Genomic DNA, 15,580 nt, shown 5'->3' with positions numbered 1-15,580 from the left:
TAGCCCCATTTCTCTATTATGAATCTTTTAAAGTCTTCACTGTGTTTCTATGAATAATAAGCATGAAAGTGTATCATTTCCCTTCATTTCAGGGATCAAATAAATGCTTATCTAACATACAAGGGCCCTGGGTTCAATCCCCAGGACTGAAAAAAAAGAAAAAAAAAAGCAAGCAAGAAAGACAAAACTGATAATACTAGAAACAATTTCAATAACTAAGATAAGAATGATTAAAAATATGACTACAGGTGACTATTAAGGGATGGGTGAGGTGGTTTGGCAGGCAGCACTTGCTTCAAAACCAGAGCCCACACAGTAAATGAAAGGAATTGACACCCATAAGTTGTCCTCTGACCTTCATATGCTCACTATGGTACTTATATGCTGACAGACAGACACAGGCAGGCAGGCAGGCAGGCAGGCAGACTGACACACTCATGCACATGCAGTGCACATATTCTCTCTCTCTCTCTCTCTCTCTCTCTCTCTCTCTCTCTCTCTCTCTCTCTCTCTCTCCTTCCCTCTCTGTCTCTATGTATCTCTGCCTCTCTCAGACACATACCCTCTCACCCCCTCGCCCCCACACACAAAATAACAATAGTAAAATTTATATGTAAAGATAAAGAACAGTTTGCTTGCTTGTTCTTTTCCTTGGGGAAAAAAAAGGTGACTACAATGGTCTTTGGTTTAGAAATGGCTTTCTCTTACCTCAGACATATCAAAGAGTATCTGCTATCTATGAACCCCTCCTAGCACACAGTACCAAAACAATAAACTACACTTTATGGAGACCCCAAAATTCACAGGAAACCTAACCCATGAAATACTTGCAAGAAACTTGCTTGGCCTTTCTTTCAAGTTTAAAAGTAGATCTAATCACGTAAGATTATCTTGGTATGTCCCTTAAATAATGTCCAAAATCTCTAAGGATAGTAAAGGCCAACCCATTAATTCTACAGTGAGGGGGAATTCATTTTTAGATTACAGGTTTCTCACACAAGTCCCAGTGCAAAACCTCTACTCCAGGGTTTAAAACTGACCTCTGGTTTGAAAACCAAGGGTATCCTTATCAGGTAGATGTAAAGCTCTGAACTTTGAAATGATATAAACAACAGAATTTCAACACAGCGAACAGGACCTAGGGAGAGGCTCCATGAGTGCGAGTACTTGCTCTGCAATCCTGTTCGTATCTTCAGAATTGGGGGTTAGAGCCAGCCAGCCTAGCCAAGAAGGTAAGTTTCCAGTTAAGTTAGAGAACCCATCTCTGGCTTCCCCAACACATTCACATGCTCCCATTAATTACACACACACACACACACACACACACACACACAAAACGGGGGAGGGGGGCTACTTTTCATTGTCAGAGATGAGTTACAAATACTGGACAAAACCCAACAGATAAAGAAACAAAAATGATCAAGACCTAAGTAAGGATACAGAAGTCTGTAATTCCAGCTGCTGGAGGGTAAGGGGTCTTTGAGAAAGCTGAAGCAGGAATAGTGAATGTTCAAGACTGAGCTACAGAGTGAGTTCAAGACTAGCCTGGGCAACTAAAACCAAAACTAAAGATACATGTTAATAGTAGAGACCCAAGTCCTCTTCCCAGTAAAGCAAAAAAAAAAAAAAATTAAAAAATTAAAAAAAAAAAAAATAGGGGCTGGTGAGATGGCTCAGTGGGTAAGAGCACCTGACTGCTCTTCCGAAGGTCAGGAGTTCAAATCCCAGCAACCACATGGTGGCTTACAACCATCTGTAACAAAATCTGACTCCCTCTTCTGGAGTGTCTGAGGACAGCTACAGTGTACTTATATATAATAAGTAAATAAATAAATCTTTAAAAAAAAAACCAAAAACATAAACATAAAAAGAAAAAATAAATAAATAAATAAATAAATTTAAAAGCCAGGCAGTGTTGGTGCACACCTTTAATCCCAGCACTCAAGAGGGAGAGGCCGGTGGATCTCTTGAGTTTGAGGCCAGCCTGGTCAACAGAGCAGGTTCCAGGACAGTCAGGACTATACAGTAAGGTGCTATTCTCAAAAAACGAAAACAAAAATTTTTAAATAACTTAAAACCCTGTTTGTGTCTATTAGAATTAGTGTTATTGTAAACTCATAGTTTTGTCCACAGATATAAATACAAATATGTGTTCATAGAAAGACTCCCTGGAAAGCCTAGGGTAGTACCCCTAGAGAAGTAAATACAAGTGCCCAGGCACTGCTTCCTAACTACCATTTTCCTCTTAAAATAACCAAAGAGGGGCTAGAGAGATGTTTCAACAATTAAAAGTCCTTGCTACACAAATCATGAGGGCTGGAGTTCAGATCCCAGTACCCACATAACAAGTCAGGTATCCTACACAAGCCTGAAACCTGTAAGCCCGTCCTAGTAGGTGGAAATAGGATTACTGAAGCTTGCTGGATTCCAGCCTAGAAAAAAAAAGAGAAACAAACAAACAAACAAACAAGAGCTTCCCGTTCAGAGAGTAGGATACCAAACAAGAATACCTTCTGGTCTCTGCACCTGCACAAGTAAGAACTCCCACACACACATAGATCTTTACAATAATAACAAGATAGTAGCAGATTTGTTTGGAGCATTTAAAAAGCATAGTTACATTCTAAAATTAATATTTGAAAAAGCCAAGTGGAAGAAGTCCTCACTAGCTAAACAGAAACAAGAGGGCTGGGAGCACAGCTCTGTGGGAGTGGACTAGCCTACCATGCTGGATCACCAGCCCTACACAAAATAATGAGCATAAAAATTAATGAAACTGAATTTTAACACTATGAATAGGAAACTTTGACTCTAAATAAATATAAGTAAATTTAAAATATAATGAGGAAAAAATTTTACGTTTCAAAACACCTATCTTCAAAATACTAATTACAAATAGAAAAAAAAAATACCTTGAAAAAGGTAGGCAGTGGTGGCACATGCCTTTATTCCCAGCACTTGGGATGAAGAGGCAGGAGAACCTCTAAATTCAAGGCCAACCTGGTCTACAAAGTGAGTTCCAGGACAGCCAGGGGTGTTAACACAGAGAATCTCTATCTCAAAAAGCCAAAACAAACAAACAAACAAACTTGAAAGAAGTTTGGCAGTCACAACCTTTGTCACTTAAACAGTGTGAGTAGTGGACAAGCTACAATTACCTGGTACGATGCCTGATAAAGATTCTGAGAGTTAATCCTAAAACTCTAATTATGAAATCTGTAAGAAATTAATGCGAAAACATAAGACACTGAAAATGATGGAATAGTCAACAAAACAATGAAGCTTGCAGTTTTTAAACATATCAGTGCCTTGAAAGGCAGACACTGTTCCAGAGTGCAGGAGCAGAATGACAAGCCGCTATAACACATAAAGACAACAAATGGGGTTTAGCAGGTAGTGTTAAATTCGACCTCTGACAGTCTTGATGCGATTGTCAAAGAGCCTTCTTTATAAGAAAGAAACATGGGAGTATTTCAGAGTGATAAGGCATCAGATAGGCTATTTATTGCCAAACAGGTTAAAGAACAAATAGATTCAATTTGTATGTATTGCCTCAAAACTTAAGACAAAGACTAGGGATATAATTCAGGCAAAGACTATTTGTTGAGCTTCCTCAAAACTCTGGATTTGATTCCCAGTACCATATAAAACCAGTCCTGGGAACAATAATGACATGTGCCTGTAAGGACAGCACTCAGGGGATGGAGATGGGAAGATCAAGTCATGTTTGCTACCAAGTGAGTTTAAGGTCAGTCTCTCACACACACTCAAGAAAAACCTCAAACAAGAGAAAAATGTTCAAAACGTCTGCAGCCATTTTAAAAACCTGGGAAGAGTATGTATCTATAGAGTAATCAGACTGCCAAGGATTGGGGAGGGAAGGTGACATCAAATAAAATCAAACAGTCCTGGTTATCCAGTCCCACAGCCTACAATCAGTCACCTAAAGTCAGCCATTCTAAAACTATTTGATAGGCAGTTCCAGAAATGAACAATTCTCAAGTAAAATGGCACACTATCCCTTTGTGTAGTGCATCTACACTGTGTACACACCCTACCTATCAGTCACGTCATAGCCATCTAAGGCATCAAATACATGGCAGAGGTATTTCAGTGCTATTTTATTTAATGGGCTCAAAATGTAAATAGGCTAGTAAGACACACACACACACACACACACACACACACATTTCCTTTTCAGGAAAAAGGTACAAGTTCTCAGTAATAAATATACTAAACTTCACATTAAGAATCCATCTTATGCCGGGCGTGGTGGCAGACACCTTTAATCCCAGCACTCAGGAGGCAGAGGCAGGCAGAGTTCTGAGTTCGAGGCCAGCCTGGTCTACAGAGTGAGTTCCAGGACTCTGGAGGGGGCTACACAGAGAAACCCTGTCTCGGAAAAAAAAAAATCCATCTCATGGCCAGGGTTAGTAGTACACACCTGTAATCCCAAGCACTGTGAAAACAGAAGCGGAGGAATAAGAAGTCCAGGGCCAACCTCAGCTATCACAGTGAATTCACAGTTAGCCTAGGCTATAGAACACCCTGCCTCCAAGTCAGCAACAAGGAATGTTCCTTCTATCTATGAAATTGTGAAGATATTTACACAAGTCAGCAACAAGGAATGTTCCTTCTATCTATGAAATTGTGAAGATATTTACACTAGTTTTGTTATCCCACCCTAAACAGCAAAGGTTACAGCCACTGGAGCTAGGGCTAGTCACCTAGTAGACTACCTGCCTGGCAGTACAGGCCCTCAAAGCCGGTATTTACCACTAAAAAAATTAAAATTAAAAAAAAGTTACAACCACACTATGTGGCAAGTGCTTAGTTAAGACGGAAAAGGCATACAATTACCGGGCTTGGTACTATCTGTGGTTACAGGCATCCACTCACTGGGGCAGGTGCTGAAAACAAGCATGAAATGTACCTCCAAAGATATGGAGTTTCTTAAGCAAGGATTAGGAGAATTGTATCTGAGCAGTCAGTCAGATTGTAGACAAAATTACAGTAGGATGTGCTGAAGCTCGGATGTAGCTATTTGTCCTGTGGGAAAGCTGACAAGCCAGCAGGATGCTGGACAGAGGAAGGCATCTCCTGAAGAACAGGAAACACCTGTACCAAGAAGCCAAGCGACCCACATGTCCTGAAGCTGAACACACTAATACAGCCCTCCTCCTCTAACAAGTACCAAGGCAAGAACAGCAAGTATTCATGTGCTGGGAAGACAGAGAGATCAATAAGGTACAGAGTAGGCTATTAATAAAAACTTTATCCACTAGAAAAAAAAAGAAACATAATATTTGAAGCAAGCCCAAAACCACAACAGACCTACCAAGCACAAGATCAAATTTCAAGTAGAAAATGGAAGAAAATATTAAAAAAATTAATAACTCAGAGTGTCTAGGTTATATGTAGACCAAAATACTGCTGAACAATAGAAACCAACCTCTTTGAAAAAAAAGTTCTTAGGAACTGTATTTTAAAAAAACAAATTATTAAGAGCTGAAAAACAAGGAGTGAGCTGGAAGATTAAGTCTTAAGATTCTGCCATAACTCAGAAAACCCATAAGTATCTACAATGTAACTGGATGGGCTAGATTTTCTTCATGTATTTCAATCAAAACAACATACTGCAACAGATGGAAAAATCTGATATGAGATGTGAGATGCTTTACACTAAGCCCAACATAAATCACTTGCAAAAACACAAAGCCATCCTATTTTTCCTTTATTATAGTCAGTTCTCCAAATCCCTAAGTTCAACCACGGTGAAAATACTCAGAGGGAAATTGCATCTGTATTGAATACATACAGACTTTTCTTTTTTTTTTTTGGCTTCTTTTTTTTTTAGATTTTATTTATTTATTTATTATATGTAAGTACACTGTAGCTGTCCTCAGACACACCAGAAGAGGGCATCAGATCTCATTTCGGGTGGTTGTGAGCCACCATGTGGTTGCTGGGATTTGAACTCTGGACCTTCGGAAGAGCAGTCGGGTGCTCTTACCCACTGAGCCATCTCACCAGCCCCCAGACTTTTCTTTCTTGTCATTATTTCTTAAACAATGCATCATTTACTTAGTATTTATGCTGGATTTAGTATTACAAGTCATCTAACATTGTCTTAAAGTATTTCTAGTAAATGGGCTTTGAGTTATACAATTAGAATATATACAATATAAGGGACCTAAATATCCATGAAGGGAATTTACAATCCACATGTCACAACTGTATTTGTTTTGGAAATTTTTTTTTTTTTGCTAGAACAATGTTAGCAGGCAATGGTTTTTAAATTTTAATTTATAACAAGATTAGTAATCAATAGCTGACACAAACCCAAACTTGCAGAGGATCTCAATTTGTAGAAGTACTGGGAATTCTAAGATCAAAACACCAAATAATCTTAAAACTGCTACTATTTCTCACAATCATGCATTAATTACAACAGAGAGATTCCGCCAACCTGCAAATGAATGTAAAGTCGGCATTCTGTCCCAAAACAAGTAGTTCAGACTACAACTGGTCTGAAATAACAAGGTTCAATTCATGGCTGTTTCACTTTACAATGCATAAAACTGATACACACTCAGCAGAAGCTATTTAAAACTGTGATCACTTCTTTTTTTGTTTGTTTGTTTGTTTGTTTGTTTTTGTTTTTCCAGACAGGGTTTCTCTGTGTAGCCCTGGCTGTCCTGGAACTCACTCTGCAGACCAGGCTGGCCTCAAACTCTGAAATCTGTCTGCCTCTGACTCCCAAGTGCTGGGATTAAAGGTGTGCACCACCAGTGCCCAGCTAATTTTGATCACTTCTTCAACCAGTAAAGGTATGGTATTTCTCAGAAGAAAAAAAAAAATATCAGGAGAATCAATAATACCCTATAGTAAACTGGGTTGGCAAAGTTGTTTTGATACAGGTACTCAATACAGGAGATACTGAATACCTGCTATAAATTAAGCTTTGTGTGAGATGATTTTGCAGGATTAGAAAGTGTTCTGAGCATGGGTAAGGTAGTCAGTCTTACCTAAGCCATCACACTTGGTAGGTGTGCTAAAATGAGTACATTCTTGATTAGTTCCAGCTGTGATCAGTTTGTTAGCATGCAATGCCCTCCCATCATAAGTTCAGAACATCTGTACTTTCTAAGTTCTTCAATCTTCTTTCCATTTTCCCATTCTCTCGCTGTAATACTCATCAGTCATAATTTCATGGTGCTGTCAATGTGCCTTTCTCAATCCTTCTAGCACACCAAGAAGCCTAGAATAGCTCACTATGCACAAAGATCTGAATAAGGGTGTCCCCATGAATAAACTTCACAGGCATTATTACACCTATTTTGATTACACAATGCATTTTTGTTGTTTCCTAGGGTTTCTTAAAACATGCTATACAATTAAATTCATAGATGCATACAGTTCACATTGAGTGGGGCGTTATTTCACTGTTTACTTTCAGATGCTCTTATTTTCTGTTCTCTTTCACACTATCATGTACAATGCATGACAAGGACTTTATGCAGTGGAACAAAACTGGAAGTGACAAAAATAATGTGGTAGAGTAGCAATGCAATTATGGATAGAGACAGATGAATGCACACAACTGGAAAAGTCTGACTGCAGAGACACTGAGGCAGGAAAAGAAAATCAATGACACAGCATAAAACAAAGTGGTACACTAATAAACATGAACATGCCATGGACACTGAGCTGGAATGCAAACATCATCAGAATTAAACAGAATGATCAAATCGATTGTTTTGTCTCATATTTCAAACACTTTGAGGAGAAATGCATGGCCTAAGGAACTTTGGAAAAAAGAGGCAAAGCAAAATATAACTAAATTTTTATGAACATGGAAAAATAGGATAAACTAGTACATTAATAAAAGAAAAATTAAAATAAAATTAAAGGAATTAGAAGAGAGAGTTGAGTAATGGCAGGCTTTAAAATTAGGAAACCCAAGAGAGGAGAAAGATAAACTGTAAACCTGAAAACTGGGAGTACAATGAGAGTAGGTCAGACCAGTGCTGAGGAAGGAGAGAATACGTGTGAAGGGGAAATGAAATTCCCCTAATTCAAATGTAAGTAGCTCAGAACAGAATGCATATATACATTTTGTACTCCAACAAAAATAATGTGCATTCAAGAATTAATCTATTATGAACAGTTAAGAAAGTGTAACACTGCTGTCAAGAAAGGAAGTGAGAAAGCCATTCAGTGTTGTGGGTCATTGTTCAACAACAAACAAAACAGAAAAAAAAATGGATGAATAAGACAGAGTCAAGATTAAAATGGAAGCAACAAAGTAGGTGTATTTAAAGAAACTCTAAATATCAACATTTATTAAGAAATGCATTTGCTATCCAACTCACTAAATTCTGTATAATCCCAAATAGTTTGTAAATATTGCCCTACTCTTTTCCTATAATAAAAAGGAACTTAAACTCTAAAATCATGTTATTGATAAGCAATTATTTCAAATAAATGCCCAAATAAGTACCTAATTTTCTCAGGATTTAAAGTATGGTCCTTGGCAGATGGTGTTTACTACAAAGTATTTTTGAAATGAAAAGAGTCAAAAATAAAAAAAAATATATAAAATGCCTAAAACAACCAAATTTCAGAAGTTTATTACCAATAATAAGTGTAAAATATCTCTATAGTTATTACTTGGTTAAAAATAGCACAATAAAAACTGTTTGCATTCTTTAATCTCTTGAAGCATTTTATACATGACATCAACAATAAATAGCTTGTTCTTAAATGGCAAAGAATCATCGTAACACTGAACCAGGAGACGCTTTGAAAGCTCGTGACTGTCTTCATTACCAGACTTCTCTATGCAGTGCAGGCAAACACTCTGCAAGTGTTTTATCTCACAATTTAACTGGGGAGGGGAGGCTTTCCCTCACCCAATGCTGAAAATATATAGATTTTAAGGCCATTCAGAAAGACTTCAAATCACTGTCTTGTAAGTAAGAAGAAATCTCTTTTCAATCCGTTGCTTCATTTTAAATAAGTCTCCAAAAATATTTGGCTTGAGAATAGTATAAAACCTAAAATTCATTAAGCTAATTTGATGCTAAATGTACCCAATCTTAACTGCAAAATAAATGCCTTGTTGAGGAAAAAGGGAATCAAAGGTTCACAAAGGTGGAACATCTCATTTTCAACATGTCAAAATATAAACACACTACTCTTTCAAAAATAACCTACTTCCTTAAGGGGTGGGGGTGTTAAATAGGCATTTTCAAGTGACAATACTTTATACAAAATGGAATGACACAAAAACATCTTTGCAAGTGTTCATTCTCTAAAAGACTTGCTCTATTCAGGCTCTGAGGCTGAAGCCAAGTAGAAGCCATAAAAGGAAAGCGAAGTTCAATGTCATTTATTTTGTTTCCCTCTTTCATATGCTCAAGATTAACCTCTTTTGCTGCCTAATTATACGTCCCCAAATCATAAAGTCCACCAGTAATGCACTTTAAACTCCTTCATAAAGCAATCTGACTTTTAACAGGAATAGCTTGATGGTTCACAAATCTCACCAATAAAATAAAAATGAAAACAAAAACTCCAGAGACCAAGCCCTAATAACACAACAACATAAGTACTGGAACGACTCTCCTTTTGAAATGTACTTAATGAAAGCCAAACAGCCAAGAACAAGTTGTGAGCTCACTTGATCCTGATCTTTAAAACCTACCTGTCTTCTTTTGAACTAAAGGAAGTCAACTCTTTTTCCTCAGGTTTCTGGTAATTATTCTGGTAATATCTGATTAAACATCAATTTAAGCTTAAGCTACATCTACCTATAGTTAATATTTATTTAAAATACAGTATTATCTGTCACTTCCCTTACCACAGAAGTACTTGGAGGCAGGGGGAGCAAATTAAACTTTAAAAGACACACACAATTGAAACACTACTAAGGGAAAAGACAGCAGGGTTTACTGCAACCAAAATTAGTTCTACCCATAAAGAAAACTCCATCGGTTCAGAAGCGTCCCTAGGTCTGACTGGTGGAATGTCTGCCATGCTTCACGAATTCCTGTCCGAACAGTCCGTACCTATCACTTATTAGGCTGAAGCAAACAAAAACAGATGGGCCAACACACATACAACTGCAAAACAGCGCCGCTTTTTCCGCACAGTGTGACTCTCCTGAAAATCTTAAGGGTTTTATTTCGCTTCTCTTCCAGTGTTGTTCCTATTCGGAACTGCATACAAGTCCTGACCAATCAACTACTTGCAGGTGTTTAGCGTTTTGTTTTGTTTTGTATTTGTAGCCATATCCTTCTCCGACCTTATCCTTAATCTTTACGACATTCTGCTTCCTAGAACGCCAGTTTCAAGAAAAATCTAGCAGTTACTTGTCTTCAATCAAGTAACCAAACAAGCACTGTTAAGCTACTGACTGAAAAAAAAAAAAACGCACGACTTACTACAAGTGGCGCCTTCGCTGTCCAGAAAAAGCAACCGGGAATGGCAGGCAGCCGGTTTCTGAAGTCCAAAGAACCAGACGTGTTCTACCGAAACGACCTCCGCGTAGGATTCACGCGAAAACCAAAACAATCGGCACCAACATAAACAAATGTGGCAGCCATCTCAGGGAGAGGGACTCAATCTCTCCCCGCAGCCAGAAGACTCAACTTTCTTCGGAAACAAAAGTTGCCAGCCTCAGCAACTTGATATACAATGTATACGTCCCGGAGCACTAAAACTTCTGGCCCTCCTGCTCAACAAAGGAACTCTTTCTTCCGATGGCTGAAAAACTTTTCGTCCCACCGCATTCTTACAATCCCCATCTTAAAAAGAAAGGAATCCAGACGGTAGACGGGGCGAGGGGGAGAAATCAGTTCTACTATTCGGCGGCTTAAAATGCCAAGGCACGGGAGAAAGAAGGGAGACGAGTCGGGCAGAGCGAGGTGGACTAAAGTACCATCGCTTCCGGCCCACGAACTTGGCCCGACGCTTCCCGTAAAAGAAAAAAAAAAGAAAAGAAATTACCTCTCAGGGTGTCTCAGGGCAGCCGTCCCGAGGCTCGGCTTGACATGGTTCCCTGCCCTTCCTCAGTGGCTCCGGGCCCCGCCGAGGCTCCCGTGAGGACGAGGCGGATGTGGAGCTGCCGCCCGCCCGGCCGGCCGCAGCAGTGCGGCTGCTCCGGTGGGGGCTGGGGTGCGGGCTGGCTTCCTGCTCGCGACTTGTGTCAGGAGTTTCCCAGCCCCGGCTCGCTTCTCCGCCGAAGGAAAAAACTTTTCACTCGTGACACCGCCCGGAATTGCCGTGCGAAACTCACTTCCTGCCTGGGTGAAAAGCAGGCTCCAGCTCGGGGCCCGGGAACCCGGAACCCCGGGGCGGCGCGCCGCCGAGGGGGAGGGGACGGCGCCCGCCCCGAGCCGCGGAACCTCGCGCGGCCCACGGGGGGCGAGGACGCGGAGCTCGGCCGGCCTGGGCCGCACTAGGCCTCCGCCCCCACAGCCGCGCCGCGCGGGTATTGTCTCGAGTGCGCCGGCCGCGCCCTGCGCCCGCCCGGCCCCCGCCGCTCCGAGCCGGAGCCGACCGGCCGCGCAGGCTGGAAGGCGACCGTCCGTCGGGCGGTCCGACCGGCCGGCCCTGTCTCTGCCGCTCGCGCTCGAACCCTCCGGGCTTCCCGCCGCCGTCCCTGCGCTCTCCTCCGTCCTCCTTCCCCGCGGTCGCGGCCGCGGCGGCGCGATCTCCTCGGGAGCTCGCGGGCCTGCGCCGGGGGCCCAGGCTGCGTCGCGCGCCGCCGCGCCACCTTCACTCTCGAGCGGGAGACGGAGAGGGGAGGCGAGGCGGAGGAGAGAAAGGAGGAGGCGGACCCGGGCCGGGCCGGGGTGGAGGGAGTTTCTGCTTCACAGGCCGCGGCGGCAACAGCGCCACCGCCCCGGCGGCTAAGGGGGCCGAGGCTGCGCGCGGCGGCGGCGGCGGCGACGGGGGCGGGGCGGCCTCCCGCGGGGGCGCCCCAACCGCCCACAGCCGGGCGAAGGCCGGCGCGAGCCAGTCAGCGCGCACGGGGTCTACGCGGACGACGTCGGCGGCGGGGGGCGCGGGCCGGGGGCCGCGGGCTGGCGGGGAGGCGCGCGGCGGGAGGCCCGCCACCCACCCTCCCGGGGCCCGGCCCGCCGGGCTCCCCTCCGCCCTCCAGGACCCCGCGAGGCCTCCGCCGCCCCGGCCGATCGAGTTTCTTTGTACGACCGTAATTGGTGCAAAGAGGTTGTTCGAGTGCAGCCCCGATTTCCAGGCAGCAGGTATCTCTTTCAGCTGCAGCACTCCGACGCCTCTAATGGCACGCTCAGGTTGCAGGAAACCACCGCCGCTGCTCGGTGCAGCTTCTTCCCACGCCGGGCCGGCCTCCGAGCTGGCTGCAAGCGGCGACGCGGCTGGGGGCCCCTCCGAGGAGACAAAGCTGGTGCTGGGAGGGGGGAGCGTGGCCCGCGAAATTGCCTCAAGACGGTGCCTTTGTTAGAGGAAACATTGGATGCACTCCGAGCGCTGCGAAGCCTTCCAGCCCCTACGCTTTCGGGCGTGCAGTCGTTCAGTCAGTCGCGCTGGCCCTGGTAGTTCTTTCTGCCTGGCAGGGTTTGCGTTTATTGCAGAGAGAGACTTAAGCATTCTGTCAACACATATGGCTTAGAAAGCTTCAACCATAACATTGCCGTTTTTACAGTTACTGCTTTAAGTATGTTAGCAGACAGAACATCCTTGTTTTACCCGAGGGAATGGAATAGAGTCTGGGCAAACCATCGTCCACCCCCACTCTGCTGTATTAACTATGCACAGGGATGGTAATTAGCCTCTGGGTCCTTCAAGCCACTGGTTCAGTTCTTCCGTCTGTAGCCCAGAGATAATTATTCATCACCAACTTTGAATAAAAAGCTATATGCCTTACAGATGAGTTTTGGCTTGCATCCAAGGGAAAGAGTTCACGAAGTCCACCAAAGAATTATTTACTAAAGTGAGTTCTATGCCAGAGACAAATACTTGGCATAATTCCAAAGATATTCACATCATTTTGAATTGAAGTGGAAGCATTTTAACTACACCCAAAACTGCTAGAATTGACTAACACGAGCATTAGATTCTTAGCCGTAAGAGAACAGTGGTACCAGGGTTTCAGAGCAGTCTCTGAAAAACATTCAATGACAGCCCCAGGAATGGCAGAACTAGTCATTTCAACTTGGGAATCTATTTTATACTAATAGGGATCTTAACCATTGTATATTTTAAAAACAGTGTATTTGTACAGACTGTTTCAACGGACATGAGAACGTTTTGTTTTACACCATCTTTGGAAAATGTTTGGAGTTTGATCAGAGCTCAATGGCAAGGCTATGATCAAAAGGTCACTATTCTAAAGTGTCCTGGATGAAGCAGCTTCCATCCAGTGAGAACTCTGTTTACTCCTGGGATTCCAGTACTACTGCATCCTGTAGCTTTAGACCCTACTAAATTTAACTCCCTATGTAGTTTATTAGTAGAACCCATGCCCTGGGTTTGATCTCCAGCACCATGTGAGGAAAGGGGTAGTAGAGATTGAAACAAACCTAACCCCAGCCTAAATAACAGGAAACCCCAACTCTAGGTTAAAACTTGTCCTGCTCCTAGCCTTTTTTAAATGTAAATTCCTGCTGGGGACTATTGTGACTACCACTCTGACTAAAAGTCGCCATAACTCACCTGCAATTCTGTCAGTTGCACTTATTCCCTCGGGGTTTATTTCTCTAGAGCAAAGCCATAATCTCAGGAAAGGTAATATTTTAAGCCTTAACAGTAGTCATTTATACCTAATTCATCAGATTGATCTCTAAAGCAGCTTTTAGTGGAAGGAGAAAACGAAGATAGCATATGTCGCTGCTGAGTGAATAGAGAATGAGCCTCGCTTCTTAGATAGTACAGAGAACAGGAATACAGGCAACAAACGGTCCCCATTCAACTGTTACCAAAGTTCTGATTCTGCTGTAGGATGAGCCCCAAGAGTGGTGCATGTTTTACTATGTCCTGTTCAGCTGAGACAGAGCTATAATAATATTGCTCATAATTTTAAGGAAAATGCTCTACTAGTCCATGTGTTTGAAGTCGGAATCCACTTTGCCTATTTGGACAAATGTTTCTTTAATAAACCCTTATGAAGTGTTTCCCAGACGTTCTGTATCTATGAAATGGCTGCTCCATTTATGATCAGGTATTCAGTAATGACAAATGACCAGTCTCTGTTACTCAGCACTGTTTAGTTCTAACATGAACAGACACACAGAAATAGCCAAGTCTTCTATCTGGGCTTTCTCATAAACGCTCTTGTTCTGTGCTTTAGCGTAGTTTTCATTGAAAATCCTCTCACAGGACCTTGAACTAAAGAAGGGCTGGCTAAGCTTTTCATTTATGATTAAACAGAAAACTAAAACCACCCTTAGCAAGGGTGCCTTGCTGTGGCTCTATAGTGGCAAACTGGCCTCTAGGACCACCTTCAAGGGTGACCTGTTGATAGCAGTTCAGCTTCCCCAATGTCACTCTCAGAGAGACACAGGGAGACATTCTTTGTGATCCCCCTTCTCACCCAGGGCTGAGGAGGAGAACACTAGTGGAGAGAAGCCACTTCATTAAAATAACATTTGTGAGGTCTCTAGAATTCCAAAGAATGCTTATACAGCCCACCAGAAAAATGGACCAGAGAGAGGGCACTGGCACTGGTATCTGTTCATTTGCTTGATTTGTTAAAAGACCTTCTGCCATGGTGCCACAGCAGCCAGGCATTTATAATGCTCAAGCACTGGGGAAGCGACATGGGCAGAGTGCAAGGAGAAGCCTTGCACTGCTTTTCTCAGCCTTTGACACAGAATTAGTCATCTAAAGCCAAAGCTTTCTGTATTACATACCTGTGTGTGTGTGTGTGTGTGTGTGTGTGTATCATGAGTTTAGGAGAACGAATCTTCTGACTACCGGGGGGGGGGGGGGTAGATCAAAAACAAGCCTAGGTCAAAATAAGTCTAGGCTCATGACATTTTTTTAAAATAGAGATTCAAGTTTCCTCTTTCCACTTCCCTCTTGGCTCCTTGATAGAGCAAGGGCAGGAGGTCAGGGGGGCAGCTCAGGACCTGCAGGAACCAATACCAGGATTTGTTAATGATACTTTGGAAATAGAATTCCCCCTCCCATAACAACAAAAAAAGATTTGTTAATATTTTATGAATTACAGGGGAAGACTCTCGGTAAAAAGGTTTCCATAAAAGTTTTTGGAGTTTCCAGTACAACAGTCGCCTCTCATGCACAGAAACATTCCCGAAATCTTAGCAATGCCTAAAACACGCACCATACAGTACCAGCCTTGAATGTATTGCTTTTCATATACATACATACTGATGAGAAAGTCTGCTTTATAGACTAAGGGCATTAAAAGATCAGGGGCAATAAGTTAATCGTGACAAGACATAACAATGAAAATCATGTAAGGTCCTGTGGGATGGCTCTGAGGGTAAAAGTGCCTGTCCCCAAGCCTGATTGTTGGCTCCGATCCAACCCCCGGGGACTCATGAGTGAAACAGCTCTCAAAAGTTGT

The 15,580-nt window shown here is 42.7% G+C and overlaps 1 protein-coding gene across 6 annotated transcripts in view; it reads right to left on the bottom strand.

Annotated features, from left to right (window-relative positions):
- The window catches only part of Erbin (erbb2 interacting protein), a 102,670-nt gene extending 91,188 nt beyond the window's left edge, over positions 1-11,482 (bottom strand). For 5 of the 6 annotated variants that reach the window (XM_029468538.2, XM_029468539.2, XM_021179875.3 and 2 more), the window contains exon 1: positions 11,014-11,482. The gene's annotated coding sequence lies outside the window, so the exon portion shown is untranslated. Of the gene's footprint in view, positions 1-10,448; positions 10,991-11,013 lie in introns of those variants that run through there. The other variant, XM_029468542.2, reaches the window with a different exon arrangement.
- Positions 11,483-15,580: the final 4,098 nt, after the last annotated feature.

Source organism: Mus caroli, unplaced genomic scaffold (genome assembly GCF_978045245.1).
Source record: "Mus caroli unplaced genomic scaffold, Mus_caroli_1 scaffold_15, whole genome shotgun sequence".
Classification (NCBI taxonomy): Eukaryota; Metazoa; Chordata; class Mammalia; order Rodentia; family Muridae; genus Mus; species Mus caroli.
This window is presented reverse-complemented; position numbering and strand designations above follow the sequence as displayed.